Source organism: Dermacentor albipictus, chromosome 8, assembly GCF_038994185.2.
Source record: "Dermacentor albipictus isolate Rhodes 1998 colony chromosome 8, USDA_Dalb.pri_finalv2, whole genome shotgun sequence".
Taxonomy (NCBI): domain Eukaryota; kingdom Metazoa; phylum Arthropoda; class Arachnida; order Ixodida; family Ixodidae; genus Dermacentor; species Dermacentor albipictus.
This window is the reverse complement of record NC_091828.1, coordinates 97,595,391-97,609,961: the sequence shown is the minus strand read 5'-3', so window position 1 is coordinate 97,609,961 and position 14,571 is coordinate 97,595,391. Positions and strand designations below refer to the sequence as shown.

Here is a 14,571-nt window from a genome sequence, read left to right as displayed (position 1 = left end):
CCCTCCTTCGAGCTACGAATCCGGCAGGGTCATCTCAGTAGTCATGGTAAAGGAAGTCTCGACATTTCCCCAGCTGCCCTGCAAACAGCTATCTCTGTAACAGCTATCTCGGTAACAGCTATCGCTGTAACAGCTGTCTCTGTGAAACGCTTTCCGTGATGTTCCCGCTGAAAGCGCATACTCACGCACCCAATACATTGCTACACCCTTGCTGGACACCGCGTCAAGTTCCGTGCGTGTAATAACGGACACATTCGCAATAGCGAACGAGGAGCCTTGCAAGCACTTCGCGGGACCCGAATATTGACGTGATCTGAAGGATCTTAGCTGACCATACCGGAACACAAGCGCGAAGAGAACGTAACTGGACCTAGTGCCCTCTGGTGTTTGTATCGCATATGTCCAAGCCGAGGCAATCCATTGGCACCAAATGCGTCGCTTTCAAACAGAAGCATCTTGCCGAAAGATGTCGGAGATTGGCTTGGCTACTTGCCCAAAAATTGTGCCTCAATGAAAATGAGAGCAAGCGAAGGGCTACAACGCTATTCACCCGCCGTGGTTGATCAATGACTATGGCGTTGGGCTGCTGAGCACGAGGTCGCGGGATCGAATTCCGGCCATGGCGGCCGCATATCGATGGGGTGCGAAATGCGAAAACACCCGTGTACTTAGATTTACTGCACGTTAAAGAACCCTAGGTGTTCGAAATTTCCAGAGTCGTCCTCTATAGCGTGCCTCATAAAGTGGTTTTGGCACGTTAAACACTATAATTTAATTAAGTTACAACGCTTTTCATTAACGATGCGTGATAGCCTGAGTGCAGCTATAAATAAATAGGTAAATAAATAAATGGGTCACACTGCAACGAAGGCAAGAGACGGCGCTATCGGTGGAAATCCAGTATTTATCTGCGACGGCAAGTTATTCCTAGCGTTTTTTCTAGTTTGTGAAAACTTTTCTATGATGCTTTTTTGTGTCATGTGTGCCTTCGAGATGTGCAACCAGGTCGAATTTCATTTGTGATAAAAATAAATATTTAATGATAGCACTCGCTCATGTCGTGTTCTCCGAAGGATCTTTGGCTGCTTCACCGATTGTTTATGTGCATAAGCACGTGTGCCAGAACTACCATATGCTAGAAAATCATTTCACTCGCATTTTTATGAGAAGAGTCCACTTCGTCGAGCGTGGCATATGCAAACGGTAAGCACGGTGTCCTCGCCAAATACCCTTCGTTAGCTGATAGCATACGTAAATAGCAGAACGCCGTGTAAATACGGAGGATATAGAGTGCATCCTATGTTTTTACATAAGAAAATACCGCGATTTTCTTTCCGTATGCTATTCTAAATCTGCTTATTAACTAACGTAGCACCGAGTAATTACATTTTTCGTCTTTTATTGTCCTTGTGAAGCTAGCGCAAAGTCTCAACTTCTTTTGTTTATGGCTGAATAGATTCTCAATAGTTTACCCAGCCTTACGAATATTCAACACGAAAGCTAAGCAAGGCGTCGTGGTGTGCCTTAAATAAACATATCTACTTTAACTGTCAAACCCACGTGTTGTTTCAAGGTAGTTGAAGAAAAAACCACTCATTAGGCGCAATGCGGCGTTTTCATGCCAAGGTGTCTCGTGAGACTTGTAGAAGCTAGGATAGCCGCGAACTATCTTGGAAATCGGGTGGGCCATTCATTCGTGACTTGCGACTAAGTAAGCCGAGAGGAGGTGGAAGATTTATTCACACTTATCCGGCGATCAGCGACAACCAGAGGGTAGCAACATCGTGTATTCCCACTGAAGAGGGAGCCACAGATGCCGACATGTTTCACAGCGCTGCTCCTTGGCTTACGTAAACATTAACTACGCACGTTGAACTAGGCGAATGTTCTATTACAATCGCGTTAGAGAAATATCGCTTTACCCGGACTATCGCTTTATTCAAACATTTCTGGTTTTCATACCAAGGTCCATGCATTTCGGGTCAGATAATGCGACGCGCATCGGCCACGGACTGTGCTTAATTGAGAGTTTTACAAAAGCATTTCCAACCAAACGTAAGTGCATTACGTACGTATATAGAGAAATAGTGTTGGCCTCACTTCGCATGTTCCGTGCATTATCGGTTTCTGCGGTGTGGGCGCGCTGTGCTACCGTGCGTTGTTTAACAAGTTCAACCAAACTGGCTTAATGCACGTTATGCTTGAAATAAGAAATAGCATACTCGAACATGGAGGCCACTTATGGCTCCCACTTCAGCGTGAATTCCCTCGGTGGCTGCGCTCTCGTTACCATTTCTCATTAGTGAAAGCTCCAATGAGCTTTCGCTTCCTCTAAACTGACCTTAAAATGCAGTTACGAGAGCATCCATAGCACGTCCTATTTCCGAGATCATTGGACGATTCCGGCATCCGTTGGGATAACGAGACGCGCCGGTATAGAAAGGAAAGCATGGCTGCTAATGGACTGCCTTGCCTTGGATATGTATGGCACGAGACACCAGAGGGCGCCCCGCCTTTCGGCGCCTTCCTTAAGGTTTTAGCGCCTTCCTTATGAAGTGCCTTCCTTGTGAAGGCGCTAGCGTTTATCGTACCAGGCGAAAAACGCTAATCTGAAACGGTCTAATTACTAAGTGCGAAGTCGCAAAACACTCCCGAGGTGCACGGGGCAGCACACACGGTAGTTCTTCGCGTTGTTTCGTTTTCCGCTCGGAGAGGCAAACACCGCTGCGACGGCCACACCAAAACGGGGTGGAAGCTATATGAACGTATACTTCACGTGACGAGTACCGATAGACAAGGCGGCTGCTAACGAGCGTAATCACAAATTTCGCCAAACTAATGTCCTAACTGCCGATCGCGATGCGTTTCAAGATGCGTTCTACGAGCTCCCTCACTCTCGGAGTGCCCTCTACCCAACTATGGCTTCCTGAGAGCCCATGTGATTTGGACATTACACCGCTTATCAAGATGTAGTACATTTCGTGTTCCGATGACTTTTTTATGACGAGCGTTTACTGCACGAGTTGGTACGACACAGTAGCTCATGTCAAGAGCAGCGATTCGCGCAGCACAGGACAACAGGAACCCTCAACGCACAGCTCGGCGGGTGTGCCTCTGTTCGTTTGCCTTAGTGTACGTTAGATTAGCATATGTAGTCCAGTTAAAGGAGGCGAGCCCGACGCATGCGCGTTGAGCTCGACGCGCTACATCTACACGCAAGGAAAGCACTTGTGTTTGCTTGCCTATATACGCTAGTCTAAAAGAAAACGCCTACTAAGCGGCAATGCCCTCCTTGCCTGCTCCCGCCACGACCGATTCATCATGGAAAACAGCGCCATCGCTACCTTCTTTGGATCCTCATTCACCATGGAACGCACCATCGTCAGCAACATCGTCCCCTACGTCAGCTATAAAGCCGGCCCTGTCATCCCCCGTGCTCTGTGGGCTCGGTGGCTGTGCTTCAGCGCAGACCACTAATCCGCTGTATTTCGCCATGCAGGTCAGTAGAACGTACCATTGTTTCGGGAAAAAATCCAGTAACTACTTCCTAATACAGCTACCGAGCCCATGGTGCTGCGCTACAATTGTTATTGAATGTGTTCATGTCATACGGTCTTTGCCGCTTTTGTCGGGTAATATAGAAACTAACCCTGGCCCTCCCGGTATTCAAGACGTAATGTCTGAATTAGGAAAGCTAGCTTCTGGCCAGTCAAAACTTATTACCGAAGTACTAGACCTAAAAAGCAAGCTACTAACAACAGACAAAACCCTATCGGATTTAAGTAAACGCCTGACTGACTTAGAAAGGCATTACAAAGCCATTTCAACACTACGAACTGACCTTGATACCATAATAATAGATACCACCCAAATGGCAGGTCAGATCGCACGCCTTGCTACACAGATGGATGATAACGAAAACAGGTCACGCCGTAATAATCTAATATTTTATAATATCTCCGATCCTAACCCGAAAGAAACATTTGCAGAATTTGAAAAAATCCTCATCCGCCACTGCAATGAACACTTGAACTTCGTCATTGATCCTAACCATATTGACCGTGCGCATCGCCTTGGACGCCATACAGAAGGCCGTGCTCGGCCACTTATCGTAAAATTTAACCAATTCAAAACTAAAGAGTCTCTACTTTCTAATGGCCCTAAATTTAAGGGAAGCAGTTTCAGCGTCGGAGAAGATTTCCCTCAACCCATCAGAATTGCTCGTAAAAACCTTATTGCTTTCGCTAAATCAAAATCAACGTCCTACTCTCTCCGCTTCAAAACATTACATATAGGTACCAAATGATACGTGTTCGACCATTCCACAGAATCTGTTAAGGAAATATCGTAGCAATCGCCCGGTCATCAGCATGTGCCTTCCCACCCTCGGCCCGCAGCGCAATAAAACTTGTTCCTTTCCGCTATTTTCACTAACATACGGAGCTTCATCCCAAAACGTGACATTATTTCTAATCTCGTTTCGTCATCTTGCAGTAACCTTCTAATATTAACGGAAGCATGGCTTACAGGAGACGTAACGGACAGCGAAGTGCTCACTGACCTACCAAAATTTCAACTCTTCCGAAACGATCGCAAGGGCACGAGGGGGGGGGGGGGGGAAGGGTACTTGTCGCCGTAGACCAAAATATATCATGTACATCTGTGAATACTATGTCTGATCTTGAAATCCTATGGCTTAAATGCCATGCCGCACCCTATTCAATTTTACTTGGCGTTTGCTATAGGCCTCCTCATAGTACTCCAGACTTCTCTTTCAAACTGAATAATATCTTAAGTGAAATAACCACCAAACACCCCAACATGCATGTAATTCTATTTGGAGACTTTAATTTTCCTAATATCGATTGGTCAAGCCAGCCTGCACCAACGGCTACATCAAGGGAATCGAACGAGTTCCTTGAGGCATGCCTCAACTTTAACTTATCTCAAGTGCTCACAGAACCAACCCGTGTCACCGATAACTGCCAAAATATTTTAGACCTTGTCTTAACAAGTGATCCTGAGAGCGTGTCATCCATCGCGTATCTTCCCGAAATCAGTGACCATAAAGTCATTCATGTCGACTTCGTAATTAAACCCGTATTCACCCCGACTGTTAAAAAGACTATTCGCTTGTATGACAAGGGCAATTATGAAGCAATTAATCATGAACTAACGCAATTTTGCCCCAGTTTTGCAAGTGCCTTTCCTTGTCATACCATGGGTGAAAATTGGCAAATTTTCAAAGAGAAACTAAACAACTTAGTTGGCAAATACATTCCCCAAATTAGCATTCATTCCAATTCAGCACAACCCTGGTTCAATAAAGCACTGAAGCGATTAGAAAACAAGAAAAAACGTCTCTTCCGAGCAGCCAAGTCTCGTAACAACCCTGACGCATGGAAAAAATACAAAACCGCTGAAACTGCCTACCTGGAAGCCATACTTCATGCCAAACGTTCATTCTTTTTTTCTGATGTGCCGAATATGCTTAAGAACGACCCAAAAAAATTCTGGCAAGTCTTAAGCCCACACGACCCGCGGACTATTACCTTATCAAATGAATCAGGCGATTCCCTAACCGACGCTGAATGCGCTCACTTGATTAACACAACCTTTGCGTCAGTATTTACACAAGAAACTGAAATGTCATTTTCTATTCCTCATGCGAACTTTCAATGTACCATGCCACCTATTACATTTTTTCCATCTGGCATTACATCCCTCATAGACAATATCAAACTTTCATCGGCAGCTGGTGTGGACGACATTACGTCTAAACTTCTAAAAAACACTAAATATATTTGTGCAGCCTGTCTCTGTCTTCTATTTACACAGTCAGTTTCAGCAGGCGTGCTGCCTCCAGATTGGAAGCACGGAAAGGTCGTTCCAGTTCATAAATCAGGCAACAAACACTCTCCATTAAATTATCGCCCCATCTCATTAACCAGCGTACCCTGCAAAATCCTTGAACATATCATCTACACACATATCATGGACTTCCTTGATGCCAACCATTTTTTTCATCCTGCGCAGCATGGCTTCAGGAAAGGTTTTTCCTGCGAAACGCAGCTAGCTATGGTCGTTCACGACCTGCATGTAAACCTTGACTCTAACTCCCAGACTGACGCCATCTTCCTAGATTTCGCCAAAGCTTTTGACAAAGTTCCTCATGAGCGTCTACTACTAAAACTTGCCGCATTACATCTGAATACTAATATCTTAGCATGGATTAAAGAATTCTTAAGTAACCGTTCAGAATTAGTCTTTGTCAACAATCAAGCATCTAACTCTACCCCTGTAACCTCAGGCGTACCCCAAGGGCCAGTCCTTGGTTCACTATATACTATTTCTAATTTACATTAATGACCTACCAATGCATGTATCTTATAACATCCGTATGTTTGCAGACGACTGTGTAATTTATCGTAAAATTAACAGCGTTTCCGATAACACGTCCCTTCAAAACGACCTGCGAAGTGTACAGGAATGGTGTAACCTTTGGCTAATGGAACTAAACGCTAACAAATGTAAGACTGTCTCCTTCCACCACCGCAGAAATCCACTTGTTTTCTCGTACCAAATTGTTGACGTCAACCTTGAATTAGTTCCTTCCTACAAATATCTCGGAGTAACCCTTTGCAGTGACTTAACCTGGGAAACGCACATTGTGAACATCATTTCATCTGCTAACAAAACACTAGGGTTTTTAAAACGCCACTTGCGCCACGCCCCCAACATGTAAAATTACTAGCCTATCATTCTCTCGTCAGGGCGAAATTAGAATATGCATCCCCCATTTGGAACCCTCATCAAGTATATCTCATCAATCAACTGGAATCGCTTCAAAATCGAGCTGCAAGATTTATTCATTCTAAGTACTCCTACAACATCAGTATATCGGCACTAAAAACAGAATCTGGCTTATCATTGCTTGCATCTCGCCACCGCATTGCTAGTCTTTGTCTTTTTCACAAGTTCTTTTACAGCTCACTTGGCAAAGCACCATACATTCTCCCCCCGGCACGCATATCCAGCCGCACCGGTCACCCGCAACAAGTCGCGCGCCCACGTACACGCACTGTCACTTTTTCGTCTTCATTCTTTTTTCGTGCAGCAACAGACTGGAACGGCCTTTCCAACGAAATCACAGTCATAACCTGTCCTAGCACATTTTTAATCACCGTAACAAATTATCTTACCCTGTAATAAAAATATGGCCTTCAATTTCTTTATGTATGTATGTACCCACCCCTTATGTAATACCCCTTCAATGGGGCCTTTAAGGAAATAAAATGAAATAAAATGAAATGTTGCTGCTTACGTTTACTGCTGAAGATCACCACCAAGAAGACGGCGGCTATCAGTATGCAGACGAGAAGGGCACCGATGACTGCACTCAGGCACCACTTGCTGGCGTTCCCCTTAGGGCTGGAGGAACACGAATTGAACATGGTGCGTAATGAAGGCCTCTCGTTATACCCCGTGAGAGAAACATGTTAGATAAACAGCCGAAAGCTTGCCGCAAAAGTGGGCGCGTGCAACAGAAGTGAATACTGGTTTACTTACTCCTCATCTGCGAAACAAAGAGAGAAAAAAAACGCCATTAGTGAAGCTGTTTCTACGAGCTACGTTGCATATGCACTCTATTCCGTTTCTCTACAAGCAACCAACACTCCTGCATACGGTCCACAAGAGACTCGCGGCTTCTATTTTGTCGAGCAATCTGTCAAGCAATTTCAGCCCTGAGAAGCAGCGCAGCCATTTTTGTGAAGCTTGACGCTGTTTTAGGAGCCTTGTTTAAGCGCGTTTCAAGTGCACGTAATGGAGGATGACTGTAGCGACTGTGCTGCACAAGGGATTCCATGTTTTCCTACTTTGCTCCAATGTGGCTACATTTTAGACCTCTTAGCTAAATGTCTGTTTGAATTGAATAACATATTACTGTTTAGCATGCTTGGGGTTTCAGCAACGAGTACCTTCTGTGGCAACTGGGGGTCCTAGGTTGTTGTATATTATTTCCTATCCGTAGAGGAGTAAGGGAACGTGGGGCTGGGCCCGATATCCAAGAGGTTTTACGCACTAGTTTATATTACATATTACAAGTTTCAAAGAAGTATGGAGAAATAAGGTCACGAGTAAGTTGCAGCAGCCGATGACTCCAGCCGTCCGTCGCTCTTTTTATGCCCTGCGTGGTGATCGTTCAGTCGCCTCCCCCAATCCGGCGTCAGGAGACCGATGACCTCAGGTCCCTCGGAAGGTAGTTTTGTCGGAAACATACGTACATCAATAGGCACAAACAAGATCTGGGGAATAGCACACTGACCCGGTCTCCGGCGTGTACGCGCCGATTTCGGCGGCCTAGAGGTGAAGGAACGTCGCCTCGCTAATTGCCCCAACCTCTCTTGACAAAGGTATTCCAGTGGTTGTCAAAAAGCATCCCGTTTGAGAACAATTTTGACGAGGCCGTCGGCCCGTTCCCCATAATTGCGCTATTCGTGACCGCAAATTGTCGCGGGTGACGTGAGCGATTCTATTTGACTATGTGCGGTCGTGTGAGCTAGCGGCCGTCAGGGTGAACTTAGTGCCGGTGAGCGTGTGTGGAAGTTAGTGTGCACGTGAACGTGGCCATAAACGAATAAATATGAATGAGTCAGTTCCCGCTTACACATTGCAGATAGACGTATGCCGAAGTCACACCAGCGCTGGCCGGCACGGACACAAAATATTGTTGCTATGTAGCGAATGGCGGCAGCTTGTCTGATTAGCTACTTGGCTGTGTCATCTTTCGTCTATATTCTGTGCTGACTTGTCTTTCTTGGTCATTATCAGGGATTATGCAAACTTGTCTTTCAGCTTCCCATATATGAAAACCCTACTGCTTCCCTTTCTTGTGTTTCCCACTGTTGACATCCTGCACATTCAACGCGCGCACTCACGCACTCTCATTTTTCTTTTTAATACAGCGGGCGAAGTAATTTAGAAAAGAAGCTTACCGAATCTTTCAGCTGGAAACGGACAACGGAGAACCACCGGTTTATAGTTGTCCATGTTGTTTCACAAGAGACAAGACAATCAAAGAGGCGGGTAGTAGGTGGTCCTGCCGTCACACGATTCCGAGTCTCTGAACTAAATTACTGCGAGTGGCATTTTCTAAACATGCACAAGGATCCAGAAATTGCGAGCAACGTCACCAAAGAGTAGTTGGAGACCTCTGAACAGACCAAGCTGCCCTCCCTGCTCCCACAACCCGTTCCATAAGAAAAAACCTGCAAGTTGCAACAAAGGGCCTTCCAACTATACAAGCATGAAGTAAGTTTCTACAGTGTTCAGTAATATCCAAGAAATATTAAGAATGTGTTAAACTGCGGAGCGAATGCCTAAACGAATGAAGTGCGATGAAAGTACTCAGCACATTTCCGAGGTCATTGCACTCGTAGGGGGTCGCCTTTTCGTGGGCTTCCGCGATTGCATCATCTCCTGTGTGGAGTTCTAAAGAAAGCAGGTGTTTTTCTCCGATGCAGATGCTCGCTGCGGCGCACCCACATTGCAAGAGCTCTCGCATTACATTCCCGCACAGACCATAATACTGCTACGCGAAGACAATCCACCAATCACCGATCGCGACGCGCACATGACGTCACTAGGCTCGGCGCGGTGACACGGGTGGCGATTGTTGTGTACGAAAACAAGAAGCGGGCACCCTCTGATTCAGTTCTTGGCTGATTAGAACCCACACTAACAAAAACTAACGCCCTAATAAGGCTTCACGAGATGGTAAACTTTCACATCGGGGCGTAATTTTTCCTGTGTACAATAGCCGCCCAAGACAATTAAACGGCTGTGTTTACTTATTTGGGTATTTGCTTATTTTGCAATATATAAGAAATAGCGAATACTATAAACGATTGGCATTGCTCAGGAAGATAGAAGAAGTTATCAAAGAAGATAAAGAAAAATTAATGTTTTAAAGAACATTTTCAACGCCCGTTAGAAAACTCGGGACACCAACAATTTCCCGGGAGAAACCATACTATTCAGCAATCATGCGAGGGAAAAAAGGAATATTTAAATGAATAAATGCCTCACTTGTACGTACAATCTTTTTTTACTGTTGTCCCTCCTGCTGGAAATATAATGGGGTGCTTTCAAATGTTTGTGTTTATCAACGCATGTTCAGTGGTAGTACATTTGAAACAAAACTTTTATGCGAACCAACTTCCGACGCAATGCCAATGGCGTCTAGACGAGATGAACTACGATGTCACAGCTTCTAACAAAAAAAATTACAATAGCCAGCGACGAATCTTGCGGAGCGCTTATGAACCCTTTCTAGTTTGTCTTTAGGCATTCCGGTACTCGGGTCCCATGCTACGGATGCACACTAAACTATGGGCTCTATGATAGTAAAATAAAGCGTATCATTTTTATACACCCCCCTGTGTCTGGTTAGATAACTTCGATGAAACTCTGGCGCTTCCTCGTAAGCGAGTGCTATCACGGCCGCAGTCCCACTTTGGGACGCGTACAGGTGAAGATAAGGGTTATTCGGTGGCCTTGACAATGTCTTGGAGTGCTAGTGGCGTTCAAAATTACAAGTCGCATTTTCGCCCGAAAGGCGAAGCATCTATTGCGATAGCAGATTAGTGCAGAGCTACGCGAAGTAAGGATAGCTGTTTTATCTGCTGTATAAACTTAACCGAAGCATACCAACTAAATTAACAGGCATGGTGTGACGTGCGCTCAAGCAACCATGATCAAATTTGGCTCGGTGACCACGGAAAGTCGCTTCTAAACGCCGGAGCGAGGAAGCAAGGCAGCAGCAGCGAGCGAATGGACCTTCGTGCCGCGTCTCACATCGACGCGAACTAATCCGCGGAAACACAGCGCGCACCGGTCCCGTCGCAGATGGCTTTCAAAATACAGCGGTACGGCTGCCGGAGTACAACGCTCCTCCCCTTCCCTACGCTCCTCGCGGTGCCTTGAGCGCGACGGAAGACAGCGCGCTTCCTCCCAGCTTCCCTCCCCTGCATGCGCAAGGTTGCGCCGCGAACGCCGGCACACCCTCGCTCGCTTTCACTGGCACACAGAGCATACGGCACGTGGCGGCCATTTTGTTGCACTTGGACTTAATACAGAACCTCACGGCAACGGCAATGGAAGAAATTCGTCTGGTGTCCCCATATAATTGCCATCGCAAAAAAAAACAGCTCTAAGTGAAAGCTGTCTTATAACAGACTATTCGTAAATCTCTTTGTTCGTGGCCTACTTGTTGTCGAAATAAATACGCGCAAGGACACGTGAGAGAACAATTGGGGTCCGTGGTCTTTTCAATTGAGACGCTATTTCAACAAATCTTAGAACCAGACACCAGTCTGGCCATTTACTCTCTATTGAGGTCAGTCATGTGTTGTAATCTGAAAGATGAAAAGTGTTTTGCAGATCGAAGCAACTTTCAGTAAAGTCGGTCACATAAAGCTGATGTGGAACCAGAACACGCGGCTAAATACACTTATAAGAGTGCCCGAGCGTCGGTCAAATCAACGGAACAAAACCTAGCTTATGTTTGACACGACAGACTGGACAAATCTAAAAAATGAAAACAAGAAAGCCGGTAGAGATGCTATTTTCAAGCTGCCACGCCAACACACCTTCACCTTCGCGACGCCGCAGCTTTGGGAGCATCTGCGCTTGTTGACGAAATGAAAAACGATTGTGGTGAATTCAAAACTAAGCAATAGGTGGCGCCTGAAGCTCTTATTAAACTGCCGGCATTAAGGATGTTCAAATTTCCGAATAATGCTGCTAATTCCGCGACGCCAGCTCGGTGTCATCAGCACCTTGGTTTGTGCGAGATATTAAAAAACAGGTGAAACCTTCATCCCTAATTCTCTGCCCTGGAAAACACCTAAGGAATGTGCAAATATCACCATGAAAAAATGGTACGATCCGATCACTATGCTTTCGCATGAGTTTCCATATGGAGGCCCAGAATACGCGCAATATAGATACCGCAATAAAAACTTAGAAATGAACACAGCACTGTTGCCACTTACACATCGAACTGGTCGCTCCGCCATATTGAGCTGAAAATTGAAAAAAAAAAGAGAAAACAGAGGCGGCACAGTTGGTCACAGTGAAGAGATCTAGATTTGCGTCGAGCCTGTGTTTGAATGCGACTGTATAGCCCTACGCCACGCAACCATAAAATATCCCTACAGTTAAACGCCACTGCCCCAGTCTACATTCCTAGTTGCTCGTAGTAACACTGTTGCACTACAAGTATTGAAGGATTTACTTACACGTGAACCCAGTAGTCGCGTAGGTGGTATCTGTGAACGGAAAGGCGGGGCCAATAGTTAAGGACATGTGTCACAGGAATGTATTTTTTCCCTAATTTCTGCGAACGTGGTTTGCAGAATCTTTATATACATGTTATGTACACTCTCGAAAGAAACGGTGTGTTGTTAGCTTACCTCCCTTGGGCTACATTTAACTTTGTTACATCGAAAATCTTCAACCCTGCTTCTTCAAAAACTCAGTGTGTTTTACGACGGAAGAAAAGGCCAGGTAACAACATTTGCAATTTTTTAAGGACTTCCTATAGGGGGAGGGGGGAGCATTATGATTTACCTTAAAACAGCCGTCGACTTGCTGCGGTGGAGGCTCTGTGAAAACCACGTTCCACTTCTGAACGCAAAGTCGGTGGTTCTATTCCCTACGGTGGTGGGCAGTTGTCCGATGACAACCAGTTTTAGAACTGCGCAAAAAAACGACCATGGAGAGAGAGAGCACAAAACGACAGGCGCAGTATCCTTCAAGGACTGCGCCTGTCCTAGTGTGCTCCCTCTCTGGAGTCGTTCATTCGCGCAGTTATAAAACTGTTCGCTAATATGCACAAGCTCGCCCAACAAGAAGTTCTTCTAAAATACATTTGTTCAAGGACGCTGATTCGACTCATTGCGCGCGCGCCATCCTTACGTTGCAGGCTAAAGAGACCCATCCCAGCTTGTCGAAATGTATCAGGAACCTTCCACTTAAGGGCCTCTAAATATAGCCTAGTGTCAGCTTGATACTTCACAATTCCACTCAACCGCCGATGAAATGAAGAACGAATCAACCGAAAGTGCCAACGCACGCCCTCAACCAAGTCCCAGTGACAACAGTGAAGAGGCGTCCCCGAATACGAGACGTGTGCCCGAAAACAGCGTGGACTGTTTCAAAAACGGGTCTTGAATGACAAACGGCTAACATTGCGCAAACAGCACGTACCCATCTCGCTGGGAAAGAAAGGCGGTTGTAGCAGGCCTGGCTGACTCGATAACAATGGCTTCCGCTTCTTGGCACTTCGTCTTCGTTATTGTCGTTGCGTTTCTTTTAAATTTGGCACGTGCCCACGAGACATGGTTTTGCCAAACGTTCGCCGTTGAAACAGCATAAAATTATTTTTCTTTTTGCCGCCAGCTTGATCCTAACTAGTACAATTGGGAAAAGAAAAAATTGGAAAATAAACCTAAATGTAACGGACAAACGCTGCTACTTTGGGATGGTGATGACTGTTTCGTCGGTAGGTTCAAAGTGAAACCAAATGCAGCCCACATTGAGGGGATGACCAGGACAGGGGATTCCATGCAATGATCTTAATCCCTGACACTGTTTCCAAAACTCTCGTTTACCGCACACCTGAATAGAAACAGCATGGTTGGACGTGAAAAGAAGAAAACAAGGAAAGCTATGGAAAGGTTGGCAATGAGCCTTGGTGAATGTATCTCACAAGCCGTTTCTAGTCATTTATCTCATTTGATGCAAACTACCTGCCCAGCTCCTGTACCAACGCAAACAGTTGATCCTGAGCACCAAACTAACCATGAAAGATCAGACGCCAATCCTTGCAATAATGATATTGGACGTTCAAATCCCTCTTCTTCGGGCCCTACAACTTGTAATCTGATTATTACAGATTTGGAGATGACAGAGGTAAAACAAAATGCTCGAGCATATAACAGAACCATGTCGTCTATTAGTGAAGACTCCTCCCCCGGTGCTCACTCAAAAGCGAAGAAAAGTCAGTCCAGTGTTGTGCTAAAGGATAACATTTTGCAGAAGGCGGTTTCGACTGCGGCACTTTCCAAAAAATAGGATCACTAAAAGTGCTTCAGTGGAACTGCCGCTCTTTATATTCTGCATCAGTAGATTTAACTTGTTTACCTTCTCAACTTAATCCTGATTTAATTATGCTACAAGAAACGTGGCTAAAACCTGAGAAATCTTTTCAACTGAAATTCTACAGGTCATTTCGATTAGACCGTTCTACAAGAGGTGGCGGGTTGCTTACAGTTATCTCATCTAAAATTTGCCATAAGGCGAAAATTTAATTTCAAGTTTCTACTCCAGAGTGTGAAATCCTAGCTATAAAACTGGTTCTCCCGGGATGTTGTCCTTTTACCGTAGTTAATGCATATTTTCCATCTGGCGTACAGGACACTAGCACACTGGATAGTATTATTAGCTCTTGTGGACGTGACATTGTAATCTCAGGTGATTTCAGTTCTCACCATATCTCATGGGGTT

At 45.4% G+C, this 14,571-nt stretch overlaps 1 protein-coding gene across 1 annotated transcript in view; it reads right to left on the bottom strand.

Annotated features, from left to right (window-relative positions):
- LOC135912935 (uncharacterized) overlaps window positions 1-13,388 on the bottom strand; it is a 42,695-nt gene extending 29,307 nt beyond the window's left edge. Inside the window, exons 1-4 of the mRNA XM_070523789.1 lie at window positions 13,273-13,388; window positions 12,303-12,332; window positions 12,057-12,086; window positions 7,325-7,431 (exon numbers count right to left, since the gene is read on the bottom strand). The gene's annotated coding sequence lies outside the window, so the exon portion shown is untranslated. The remainder of the gene's footprint in view (window positions 1-7,324; window positions 7,432-12,056; window positions 12,087-12,302; window positions 12,333-13,272) is intronic.
- Between the last annotated feature and the right edge of the window lie 1,183 nt (window positions 13,389-14,571).